The sequence below is a fragment of the Pipistrellus hanaki genome (genome assembly GCF_964339955.1).
Source record: "Pipistrellus hanaki genome assembly, chromosome: 6".
In the NCBI taxonomy this organism is placed as follows: Eukaryota; Metazoa; Chordata; class Mammalia; order Chiroptera; family Vespertilionidae; genus Pipistrellus; species Pipistrellus hanaki.
In genome coordinates, this window is record NC_140508.1 from 37,889,015 (window position 1) to 37,901,067 (window position 12,053).

General features: G+C 45.4%; 1 protein-coding gene across 2 annotated transcripts in view; it reads right to left on the reverse strand.

Annotated features, from left to right (window-relative positions):
* Positions 1-10,149, reverse strand: part of NDRG3 (NDRG family member 3) — a 74,182-nt gene extending 64,033 nt beyond the window's left edge. For both annotated transcript variants that reach the window (XM_084888652.1, XM_084888651.1), the window contains exon 1: positions 10,002-10,149. The gene's annotated coding sequence lies outside the window, so the exon portion shown is untranslated. The remainder of the gene's footprint in view (positions 1-10,001) is intronic.
* Between the last annotated feature and the right edge of the window lie 1,904 nt (positions 10,150-12,053).

A 12,053-nucleotide genomic window follows, 5' to 3' on the forward strand; every position in this document is an offset into this window, starting at 1 on the left:
AGAAAGTACAAGTCTACTAGAAAATGACCCAGTTTGGCAAGAGCAGAAAGTTGGAAATAGGAAATAAGGCTAAAAATGCCCATTGAAGTCAGGTCAGAGAAAGTTATTCATCAGCTAATATTTACAAAATATATTTACAGGATGAGGTAGCCAACAATACAAGATATCAATGAATGTTTAATAGTGTCGAAGTCAAACCAATGGCACTGCTATGTGTCCCACCTCCCCAAGAGGACAGAATGCTGCTTGAATATCACATCTTACACTGCATCTACTGTTCATTGCATTTATTCAGAGCTAAACAAAGCTTGAACCAGGGTAGAGGTGGGAGAAATAACTAAGGACTGGAATGATTAAGAGTCCCCCAAAGGAGATAAGAATGATGGGCCTTGAATGGATATATTTTGGATTGTTATAAGGGAAGAGGACATTCCAAGCAAGGACATTGGGGGTGGGAAAAAACCAAATGTACAAAATATATCCAGGAAGACATATCCAGGAAGACACCAAAAAGCTTCTGGGAAAGAAGACAAGACTGGTCAAAATACAGAGCACATAAATGGGACTTTAGTTTGAACAACCATAGAGGGTTACTGAGCAGAATGACACAATTGTTTAATACATAGTCATCTAATCTGGTAGTTCTTAGCTACACACTAGAAAGACTGGGAGCTTTGAAGAAGAGCAACTCTAGAGATCCAATTTAATCGGTCTAGGTAAGGCCCTGATATTGTTTTTAAAACTTCACAAATGATTCTTATATGCAACTAGGACTGAGAACCACGGGCCTACAGTCATGCCTTCATCCTCAGATGCAAAAAGAGGCCTAGAAATTTAAGCTGCTTGCCTAAATTCACACAGCTGTCTAGGTGAGGGGCTGGGACTGGCATCTGGACTCCTATTCCAGGCTCTGAAATATCTCACAGAGTACTGGGCTAAATTCCATACATCAGTCTATATAAGAAGCACAATTACCTGATGACTTCACTCAAGTTTTTCCAGGGTTAAAGCCTGAATTAATCCTATATAATAAAAGGCTAATAAGCAAATTGTCCCCAAGGGCAGGAGTTCGACTCACCGGGAGTTAGACGTGCACTGACCACCAGGGGACGGAACGGAACATGGCAGGCTTTGGTGAGGCGTCACTGGCAGCGGAGGCAGTGGAGGTGTTGCCAGCCCCGATGGGCTCTGATGAGAGCGGGCTGTGGCAGGATGGTGGAGCAGATGAGCGGGGGGCCCAATCGCGACATTGGTTGCCCCATAGATTGTCCCTGATCGCCAGCCAGGCCTAGGGACCCTACCTGTGCACAAATTTCATGCACTGGGCCTCTAGTCTAATCATAAACTACTGGCTTAAGCATCTCCATAAGCATCTAAGGCAATAGATGTGCGTTTCATTGCTGTCTCCTGGGGGCCCTTAGGAAAGAAAAGGGTCTCAGGAGACTCCCCAGAAAGCATAATAAACGAGCCAAACCATCCAACTCCAAGAAAGAAACAATGACTTTTAAAAATACAACTCGCTTAGTTTTTGTACTACATAAAGGGAAGTCTGAATTCCTCTTCACCAGAAGAAATACTCTCAGAGATTCTATTCCATAAGCAAAGGAGGGGAGGAAAGTGATGAAAGGTATCTGCTAAAGCATGCTCACAGACCCTCATTTTAACAGGAAACACCCCTGCTGGTCCACAGCCTTGGACAAGGGCCATCCACACCTTGTGTTTTTCTGAAAAGGGCAGCAGCAGCACCCTTTACAACATGCCCACCTTCCCACTGTGTGACTCCTGGATTCTGGCAGCAGGTGGTAATAGGAAGTTTGCAAAGACTGTCAAGCTGGAAGACTTGAGTCTGTCCTCTACTATATTCATCCTATTCATTACTGGTACAAGCAACTACTAGAACAAAACAATGCCCATCTAGAGGTCTTCCCAAAACTCCAAACACTCATCAACAGCTGAAGCCCTAACATGGGGGTCATATTAAAGGAACTCTAAAAGCAGAAGCACTATCCTCTGCCTTCCAGTCTTGAAAAATGCAGCTCAGGATACTAAGAAAGCGACTGCTGGCAAGGCCCTGGTATGTGCTCTGTGTTCCTACCAGCTATAAGGCAGAATCCCTGAAAATAATTTGTTCTTTAACACAACCTGAGTGGAGGTAAAGAACAACTAGAGTCCTAAGATGCAGTACTTAATTCTCATACTAGCTTATTTTATTAAGCAGTTCCTATATGCCAGATACCATGACAAGCACTACCCATTCATTATTTCATTTTATTTCCAACACACTTATAAAATAGGTACTGTAATTGTAATCCTTCCTATTTTAAAGAAGAAGAAACTGATACATGGAGAGGTTTTATAATAGGCTAAAGGTCACATAGCTAGTGGATTGCAGAATAAGGATGTGAACATGAGCAGTCTGCATCTAGAACTTGGGGAGGCCTCTATAAACGACGTTTCCTACTTGATGCCAACTAACTATTAATTCTTTTACTTATTTTTTCAGGTTTGGTTACTGGAATTTACCAGGATCTTATTGAGCAAATAATTTTGAAACTGAAGAGCACCATATAAAGATTAGGTATCATTAATACAAAGTTGGGTATTATTAGGTATTAGCATTATTACTTTAATTAATAGAAGAGAACTGCAACTATCTGGGGGTATTTGAAAAGCAACCCTGTGGGCTAATCATCCAAAGTCACATTTTAGTCAATACCCTGGTTGAACCCACCTTTCAACACAAAGGTTTACAAGATGGGACATCTTCAAGTAAACAGGATACTACCAGTTAAAAGATTAGACATCCTCAAAAATTGAAGCCCTGGCTGGTATTGCTCAGTTGGTTGAACATCATCCCAAGCATGAAAAGGTTGCTGATTTGATTCCTGGTCAGGGCACAGGGTTTCTGGCTTCATCTCGGGCGGGAATGGGGGTTGGGGGAGGGGGGGGCAGCGGTGCACATGGCGGCGTAAAGGAGGTCAGCTCTCACACTGATGTTTCTCTTTCTCCCTCTTCCTTCCCCTCTCAAAAAAATTTTTTTTTATATTTTTACACACACAACAACAACAACAACAACAACTGAGAATAGCAGGAGGGATCCTGTCCCCAAAGCTTTCTCAACTGCAGGGAGAACGAGACAATAACCTGATTCCTCTTTTTTCTCTCTGCCAAGTATTATGGCTTCACATAACATAGTTTTAGAACTAAAATGCCACAATTTTTAAAAAACATTCTATTTTAACCATAAGATGAAAATTCAGATTTAAAAATGTAGAAGCATTCTAAGGATGAAACTGTCATTTTAAATAAACAACCGTGTCTATTTTGAAAGCAACTAGTATTTCTGGAAAAATTATCATATGACTGCTTAATCTTAGGTTAACATTAGAGATGGGAAGCAACTTCACACTGCGTTTATGAGTGACATACAATTTATTCCCCTGATTTGTTACGTTTGTTTTTAGATGATCACTCTACAAGTTCCTCCCAAATAACAGCTATAGCTTTCAAACCTGAAGCATTATCTATAAAATAATAATAATATTACTGCCCTGACCAGTTGCTCAGTAGTTAGATCGTCAGCTTTTGTACCGAAGGATCATGGGTGTGATTCCTGGTCAAGGGCACATACCTCGGTTGCAGGTTCCATCCCCAGTCTCAAGTGCGTGAGGCAACCAGTCAATGTGTCTCTCTGACATCGATGTTTTTCCCTCCCCCTCCCTCCCTCCCTCCCTCCCTCCCTCCCTCCCTCCCTCCCCCTCTCTCTCTCTCTCTCTCTCTCTCTCTCTCTCTCTCTCTTTCTCTTCCCTCCTCCTCCTACCCCCTCCACCCCCTATTTCTTCCACTCTCTCTCTAAAGGTCAATGGGAAAAAATATCCTTGGTAAGGATTAAAATACTGAAAAACATATAACAAAAAAACCTTAATAAATAATAAGATCAAGTGTGAAGAGTGGCTGTAGCAGAAATTTTCACTTGATCACTTGAAAACCACAAAGTGTAGACTATAGGTCTTTCTGGTGGTAAAGAGATTATAGTCTAATAACACAGCCCAAGCCTGGAGTAAGCCACACATCCACTTGAGAAATTAATTTTCGTATATTAAGCCTCGGAGGAAGATAAAATGCAGCAGCACCTCCACAAAAAAGTTAGGGAGAATGCATACTCCATATTTCACATTCCTTAATAGCAGTCAAGTGTAATAGCATAGCCTGTTTGATCATGTAAATAGTGTCTACATAGCATTCAACTCAGAATGCAACAAAGCCATATTTCCTCCAGAGTACACCCCATTCAATTATCAACAATAGACATTTATTTGGGATCGATAATATGTCAAACTCTCTGAGGCACTGTGAGAAACATGACAGAATTTGAGTCACTATACCATTCCTCTCACTGAAAAAATAAGATCAAAAGATATAATACAACCTTTTTTTTTGTATGGTATTTAAACATTCTCCACGTATCTCAGTTAAATTTCACATAATAAATATTTAATGGCCAGATTGTAGGTAAAGGGTATAAACACAGTAGAGTTAGCATTGTGATTAAAGAAAACAATTTCCTGGGTTGCGGGCTTGATCCCCAATAGGGGACTGAGTGCTAGAGGCAACCTATCAGTGATTCTCTCTCATCATTGATGTTTCTCTCTCTCCCTCTCCCTTCCACTCAGAAATCAATAAAAATATTTTTAAAAATACTGTAATTTAGCAAAGAAAGCCCTGAAGTCAAACATGTACTCATAAATCTAGGTTTTGTTTCTATGTGCCATTTCCAAGCATCTCTTTAAAAAGGGATGGGTTGGGAAGGGTTTAAAAAGGCCTTTTAGTATAGATGACTGGGCATCCAGTTCTGCAGTAAAATTCAAAATGCTATCAATTTTTGTACCTGAAAGTTCTTGACATACCTCTTCCTTTCAACATCCCTCCTCAGACTTGTCAATTTTTCCTCCAGAATCTCCCATTTGTCTTTCCTTTCTGACTGTCCTCACTTCTTGTCTGGATATACTCATTAATTCATCATTTACCAAATGTCTATTATCTGCCACCAACAGGGCTAAACCTTCATCCTTACTCTTATGAAGCTCACATGATATTCAGTAGAGCTGTTATCTGCCCATCTCAATCACCAGACTGCAAGCTTTAGCAAAGGCTTTGTATTTCCAGATCCTAGCAGCATCTGGCACACAGCAAACATTCTAAAAATGTTTGTTGTGTGAAACCAGATTACTTTAGCAAGTTTTTTTAAAATCCATAAATATTTTAGTACAGTATACATCTTCCAAAAGGACTTTTGCTTGACTCTACCAATCCGTCTAAGCCCAGAAAGTCCTAACTCCTCCCCAAAGTGTTCTCACTGCCACAGCTAATACCTTCTGCACCTCTTCCAACTCCTATCTCACACCTAGGCTCTTTACCACAGGAGTAATAGTTAGGTACACACAGTCTCCATTAGCAGAGAACAGTTCTACTATTAAAAAGGCCTTTCATAATAGATTACCTGACACCCAATTCTGTAGTAAACCCAAAATGCTATAAATCTTTGGACCTGAAAGTCCTTGACACACCTATTATGATCTGTTGGGGAATATTTTCCCAAGAGACCATAAACCTCTTGAAAACATGAATCATATTTTTGTTATCTCTTCCTCAACTCTGTTCTAAGCACATAAATGGAATTTTCATAGGGTTGCTGGTTAATGCCTTTATGGATGAATTCACTGAAACACTTGATAAACCTTTAATGAAGAAAAGTCTAGATTTCAAGTTTTAGCCCTGGGTCTGTTGACCTTGGACAAGCTTAGCATGAAGGCTGTAAAAGTGAGTTTTAGCCAAGATCGGTTTGGCTCAATGGATAGAGCGTCGGCTTGGGGACTGAAGGGTCCCGGGTTCGATTCCGGTCAAGGGCATGTACCTTGGTTGCGGGCATATCCCCAGTAGGGGGTGTGCAAGAGGCAGCTGATTGATGACTCTCTCTCATTGATGTTTCTAACTCTCTCTCTCCCTTCCTCTCTGTACAAAATCAATAAAATATATTAAAAAAAAAAAAAAAGTGAGTTTTAACTCAATGACTTGATGCCTCTTTTTAGCCTGAACAATGTATGATTTTATGTAATGTTCCCATGTTGGACATCTTATTCCATTATATTTTCACTAGAGGCCCGGTGCATAAAATTTGTGCATGGGCGTGGTCCCTAAGCCTGGCCAGCAATCTAAGTGCAACCTCTGGCATGCAAGGGCAGGTCCCAGCTGACCTCTGGGTCCTGGGCAGCACCTGGGCCCTGTGGCCCCACACGTCCCCCTCCGTCTGAGTCACTGTGCCCAAGTCCCCATGCGGAGATGTGGTGAGCACAGCTGGACACTGTGGGCCGGGGCACAGAGTGGGCCTCTGGGCCACCAGGTGGGCAGCACGCTCTCTCCCAGCTGGCCTTGTAGACTGGCTCCTGCGCGAACCCATGGGGAGCCCGACTGGCCCCTGGGTCCTGATGGCTTCGGCCCAGCTCATCTAGAAGACACCACATGAGTGCAGGGTGGGCTCCTTGCGGGCCCCCAGTACCTAAGCGCAGGGGCTTCCTCAGTGCATGAGCCCTGGCGTCTTGGGGGAGGGTAGCAAGGGGATTGAGAGCAAGCTTGGCGGACAGCCCACATTCTCATCACACCTCCATCCCTGTCCCATCCATCCCCAGTCCCCAGGTAGCCAGTGAGAGGTTGGAGTGTCACCAATGCCTACCATGTTCCACTCCACCCCCTGGTGGTTAGCGCATGTCATAGTGAGCGGTTGAACTCTTCTGAATGCCAGCCTGATCACCCTCTAACCATTCCCCTGCCAGCCTGATTGATGCCTATCTGCTCCACCAGCCTGTTTGCCCCTAATTGCCTTTCCCTGCAGGCCCGGGTCCTCTTCATCTGCCCTTCCTACAGGCCTGGTCGCCCCCAACTTCCCTTCTCTGCCGGCCTCGTCACCCTTAACTGCCCTCCCCTGCAGGCTTGATCACCTCCAACTGTCCTCCCTTGCAGACCTGGTCCCTCCCAAATGCCCTCCCCTGCTGGCCATCTTGTGTCCACATGGGGGCAGCCATATTGTATTGGAGTGATGGTCAATTTGCATATTACTCTTTTATTAGATAGGATTATTAGATAGGATAGAGGCCTGTGCACAGATGGGGTCAGGCTGGTTTGCCCTGAAAAGTGTCCCAGATCAGGGTGGGGGTTCCCTTGGGGCATGGGGCAGCCTGGGCGAGGGGCCTGTGGTGGTTTGCAGGCTGGCCATGCCCCCTGGCAACCCAAGTGGAGGCCTTGGTATCTGGGATTTATCTTTTATAATTGAAACTTTGTAACCTTGAGCAGAGCCAAACCTCCTGCTCTCTCCATGGCTGCAGCCATTTTTGTTGGGATTTATTCATCTTCTATAATTGAAACTTTGTAGCCTTGAGCAGAGGAGGCCAAGGCACGCCAGGGTAGGCAGAAAGGTTGGCTTCCTCCATTGCCAGGGAAACCCAAGCCTCTTGCTCTCTCTGTGGCTGCAGCCATCTTGGCTGGGTTAATTTTCATACTCGCTCCTGATTGCCTGGCTGGCGGGCATGGCTTGTGGATGTAGCAGAGGTATGATTAATTTGCATATTACTCTTTTATTAGATAAGATTATATAGGATATTGCTTTGCTTGTAATGCTATTATGGCAATTTTTAGTCCTGGCTTGAGTTACAATTAGATATGGTGTTTCCAAGTTAGCTAGCAAGCTCTTTCAACAGGAACCATGTTTTATTAAACGGTGAATCTTCCACCATTCCTAGCATCATCTCTTCCACATAAAAGCTTCATATATTTGCAGAAAATTATTTGGAAAGACTCTTAAAAAGCCTCATTTATGTAGAGAACCTATGTACAGATCTGCTATCTCCCCAAGGGCCCTTTTGAATATTTATTATTATAAATAGTATGAAATGGTTTATGGTAAAAATTGTGTTTACTCTGGTAGCACCACGGGCAGTCAGCCACAAGAGGCAAAAATGTAAAAATGAATCTAAGCATTTAGAGACAGACTAAAAGACCACAAGCCTCAGGCTACCTTACTAAAGATGCAAATAAAAACTGCTCTGTACACTTATACCTACTCCAGTGTTGGGGTTAATAAACAAGCTTCTCAATGAGGACCCTTATCTGCAAATTTTCAGAAACAGGGTGAACTAGAGATCTTTGAGTGGTGAATCTAAAAGAAAGGATATCACAGGGGGGAAAAAGATTACCTTTTTTCTTTTCTTCTTTCTTTTTATTATATCTATGAGAGATAAATGTTAGCTAAACCTACTGTGGTAATCAATAATGTAAGTCAAACCATCATGCTATATGCCTTAAATTTATAGAGATGTATGTCAATTATTTCTCAATAAAACTGGAAAAAATAACATAAAGGCAGGGACAGCAAAGAGAAATTGAAGGGCTAGTAGGAAGTACAGAAAGGCGGCAAGAAAACGAAAATTCACCAAGTCTTTGCCAAAGGCCTACTATGAGCTAAGCACTTGAAGCTGCAAAGATGGTCCCTGACCTCAAGGGGCTAATAGTTTCATTGTGTTTGTGAGCAATTCTAACTGGGAAAATCAAGCAAGGAAGGCTTCACAGAGAAGCTGGTGAGTCAGAAGAGCTCTGAAGTGTTAAAAGGAATTTACTAAGGAAAAAAAAAGACAGTTTGAATTTAAGTTCGTTATTTTTGGGAGGAAGCATCCACATGCATTTACAGCTGTTCCTTTTGGGACTTTAAATCATGGTAGCTTCTTATATTCAATGGCACTCTGTCAATGCTCTTTCTCTTCTTAATTTAAATACTAAGATGTTCAAGCCCAATGTTGGACTAGAGCCAGAAAGTCCCAGAATGAGGTGAGTGCTCGCCAAAATCTGCCCTGTCACCTCCACATCCAGCCAGCCCAGCTAGCCCAGTCCTGCTGTCCTGGCAGCCAGGAAAGGAAGGCTAATTATATCCTCTGGGGGCCAGGCGAGGGGGGAAATCTGGATGCAGGCTTACCAGGCTTACCCCGGTTCTGCCAGTAAGCCACCAGGGGAGAGCTTCCCTACTGCAAGCCATAAGGCGCTCCTAGTCTACCTGTGACAGGGAGGCCAGCTCTGCAGGGGGGGGGAAAAAAAAAAAGGTGCAGGAAAAAAAGGAAGGAACGCATTGGACTGGGGAATGCTGAGGTTATTGAGATAATCTTAATTACATGTTCAGTAAGATCCCAGGCTCTTATTAACAACACTATCATTATTATAACAGCAGCACCTCCATTGTACTTCAACAACAAGAAAATACTGGTTTTTTTGCAGTCTTTTATGACGCTGAAGAAGCAAATCCAGAGACAAATGCATTTCAAATTATTTTAAAGGTTCAAGATCAAATTCCAACTGTCCGGGCCAGAGACCCTGAGGCGAGAGCCAGTCCTGCCTCCGGCCGGCCAGCCGCGTGACCTTGGGCAGGCACTTCCCCCCTGTCTCAGTTTCCTCATCGGTCAGGAGGGGAGACGAGGCCCCTTCCTCGCGGGGTCGTCGCGGGGTCGCGCCACAGGGGGGATTCTTTGTTGCCTAGGAGACGCACGCGTGTCCCCTCCTTGGCTCCGGGCGGCCGGGATGGATGGTGCCCGACACCGAGGCACGCGCGGCCCTGCCGGAGCGAGAGAGGGGGTCGCGCCTGAGATGGGTGCCTGCGACCGCGGGAGCGGGGCGCCGGAGGGAGGCTCAGCCCCGCCGCCTGCCCGTGGTCGCCGGCGGCCCCGCCGCAGGGCCCGCAGCCTGCGCTCCGGGAGCGCCCGCGAGAGGCCCGGCCAATCCCGGTCCGGCGAGCTGGGCGGGCGGGGGGCGCCGGGGGGACCCGGAGAAACCCGGCAGCGCACACCGGGGCCCCAGCGCGCAGCGGAGAACGGGTAGGGCAGGAAGAGGCAAGGGGAGCGACGCCCCCGAAAGCAGCGCAGCCCCCGCGAGCAGCGCCGCGCGTCCGGGCGGAGGCGCCCACTCACCTGAGGCGCGGGTCCCGCCGTCAGTGCAGCAGCGGCTGTGGCGGCGGCGGGGGGCGGGGGGAGGCTCTGCGCCGCGCACGCGCGCTGGGGCCGCCGGGCCGCGGCGTGGGGCCCCGCCCACCTCGGGGACTACCAAGATGGTGGCTGGGCCGGGACGCCTCGCGGTGCCATCTTGGATGTAGTTTCTTGGATGTAGGCTGAGGGGTCTCCTTGGGAGAACCTTAACCAGGACTCGCCGGAGGGAAAGGCGTTGAGTGCCGCCCCCTCCCTTCCGCAGCTCAGCCTTGTGAAGCCCCTCAGGGCCCGTGTGGCGGAGCCTGGCATCCTTCCACGTGGCCCAGAGCGTTGATACCCGCTGTCACGTGGCACCTGGCACCGCGCTGAGCCCGGGGAAGGGGCTTGGCAAGTGATGGTGAGCGAGCACAGCACTTTAAAGAACTGCAATCCAAGACTCAGTCCTCCATTGTATCACTATGACAACGGCCTGCTGTACCGTCTCCTTCTTGGGGTGGTGCAACATGAGAAATTGACTTATTTTTTTCCAAATAACACATAGTAAGCTTCAATGACCCAACAACTTAATACCAAAATGTGCAGGGCCAGGCTAGATCCCTTTCCCAAAAGATTTATAATTTAGTTAATCTTGTCAAAATGAATAAAGAGAAACCTCATTTTAAATGGCGTGAGGAATGCCAGAAGGGAGCTTTCAGACACCACCCTTCAACATGAAGTACAGATCCCAACTGCGAATAATCTTCAGTTACCAACCTCGACAGAAAGAGATGCACCTTGCACATTGATATTACTGTTAAAAAAAAAAAAAATTCAACCAAGTAAATGTGAAGAACTGGCTTTAATAAGTGGTTCATGAATCCAGTAGCATCCCATCTAGCAACCAGAATACTCCATGAGGTTGTACAAAATGGAAGGTTTTTATAGGAAGAAGGATGAAGCAAGGGAGTATTTAAAAGAAAAGAGGCCAGCTGGTGTGGCTCAGTGGTTGAGGTCAACCTATGAACCAGGAGGTCATGGATGGATTCCCAGCCAGGGCACATGCCATGTTGTGGGCTTCATCCCGTGAGGAGGAAGGGTAAGGTGACCAGATCGTCCAGGTGTTGGCGGAACAGTCGCGATTTCTAACAATTTTTCCCGCGTCCCTCGGCGTTTTAAAAAAGTCCTGATTTTTGGAAAGAATCTTTCCAATGTTTCCAAAAATTGGGACTTTTTTAAAACGCCGCGGGAAAAATTGTTAGAAATTAGGACTGTCCTGCCAACACCTGGACGATCTGGTCACCTTAGGCTAGGGGGAAGCAGCCCATCTATATAATTCTCTCACGTCATTGATGTTTCTATCTTCCTCTCCTCCTTTCCTCTCTGAAATCAATAAAATATATTTTAAAAAATGAAGAAACATCAATGATGAGAATCATCAATCGGCTTGCAATCTAGACATGTGCCTTGAGCAGGAATCAAATTAAGTCTGGATCACAGGTAGACTCTTAACTACTAAGCCTGCAACCCAGGCACGTGTTTTGACCAGAATTGAACCAGTGACCTCTCGGTGTATAGAACGTTTCCCAACCGAGCCACAACTGTCAGGGTGACAGACTTTTAACATATAAGTTACAATGCCTACAATATTCCAGACACTGAGCAATTCACTCACCCACTGCCATCATTTCCCATCTATACTACTACAATAGACTGGGGTCTCTCACATCCATACCTTGCTTGCTTCTATCTATTCTCCACATAGCAACAAGAACTATCTTTTAAAAATAAAGCTGATCCCATCTTGCTCTTGAAACCTCCTAATGACTTCCAACTCTTTCTCAGGTGGCTCTTCCACTGGCATCAGCATTCCCGCTTTACTGGGCCTTTTCTTTAGCTGCCTTCTCCCTTCTCAGGCCTTTGGAAATACTGTTCCTTTTGCCTCAAAAATGTGCCCTATTTAACTCCTTTATTCTTCTTGAATCAACTAAAACATCATTTCTGCAGAGAACTTGTCCCTTCTTGTTCCCTGTGTGCCCACTAGACTGTGAGAATCATGAG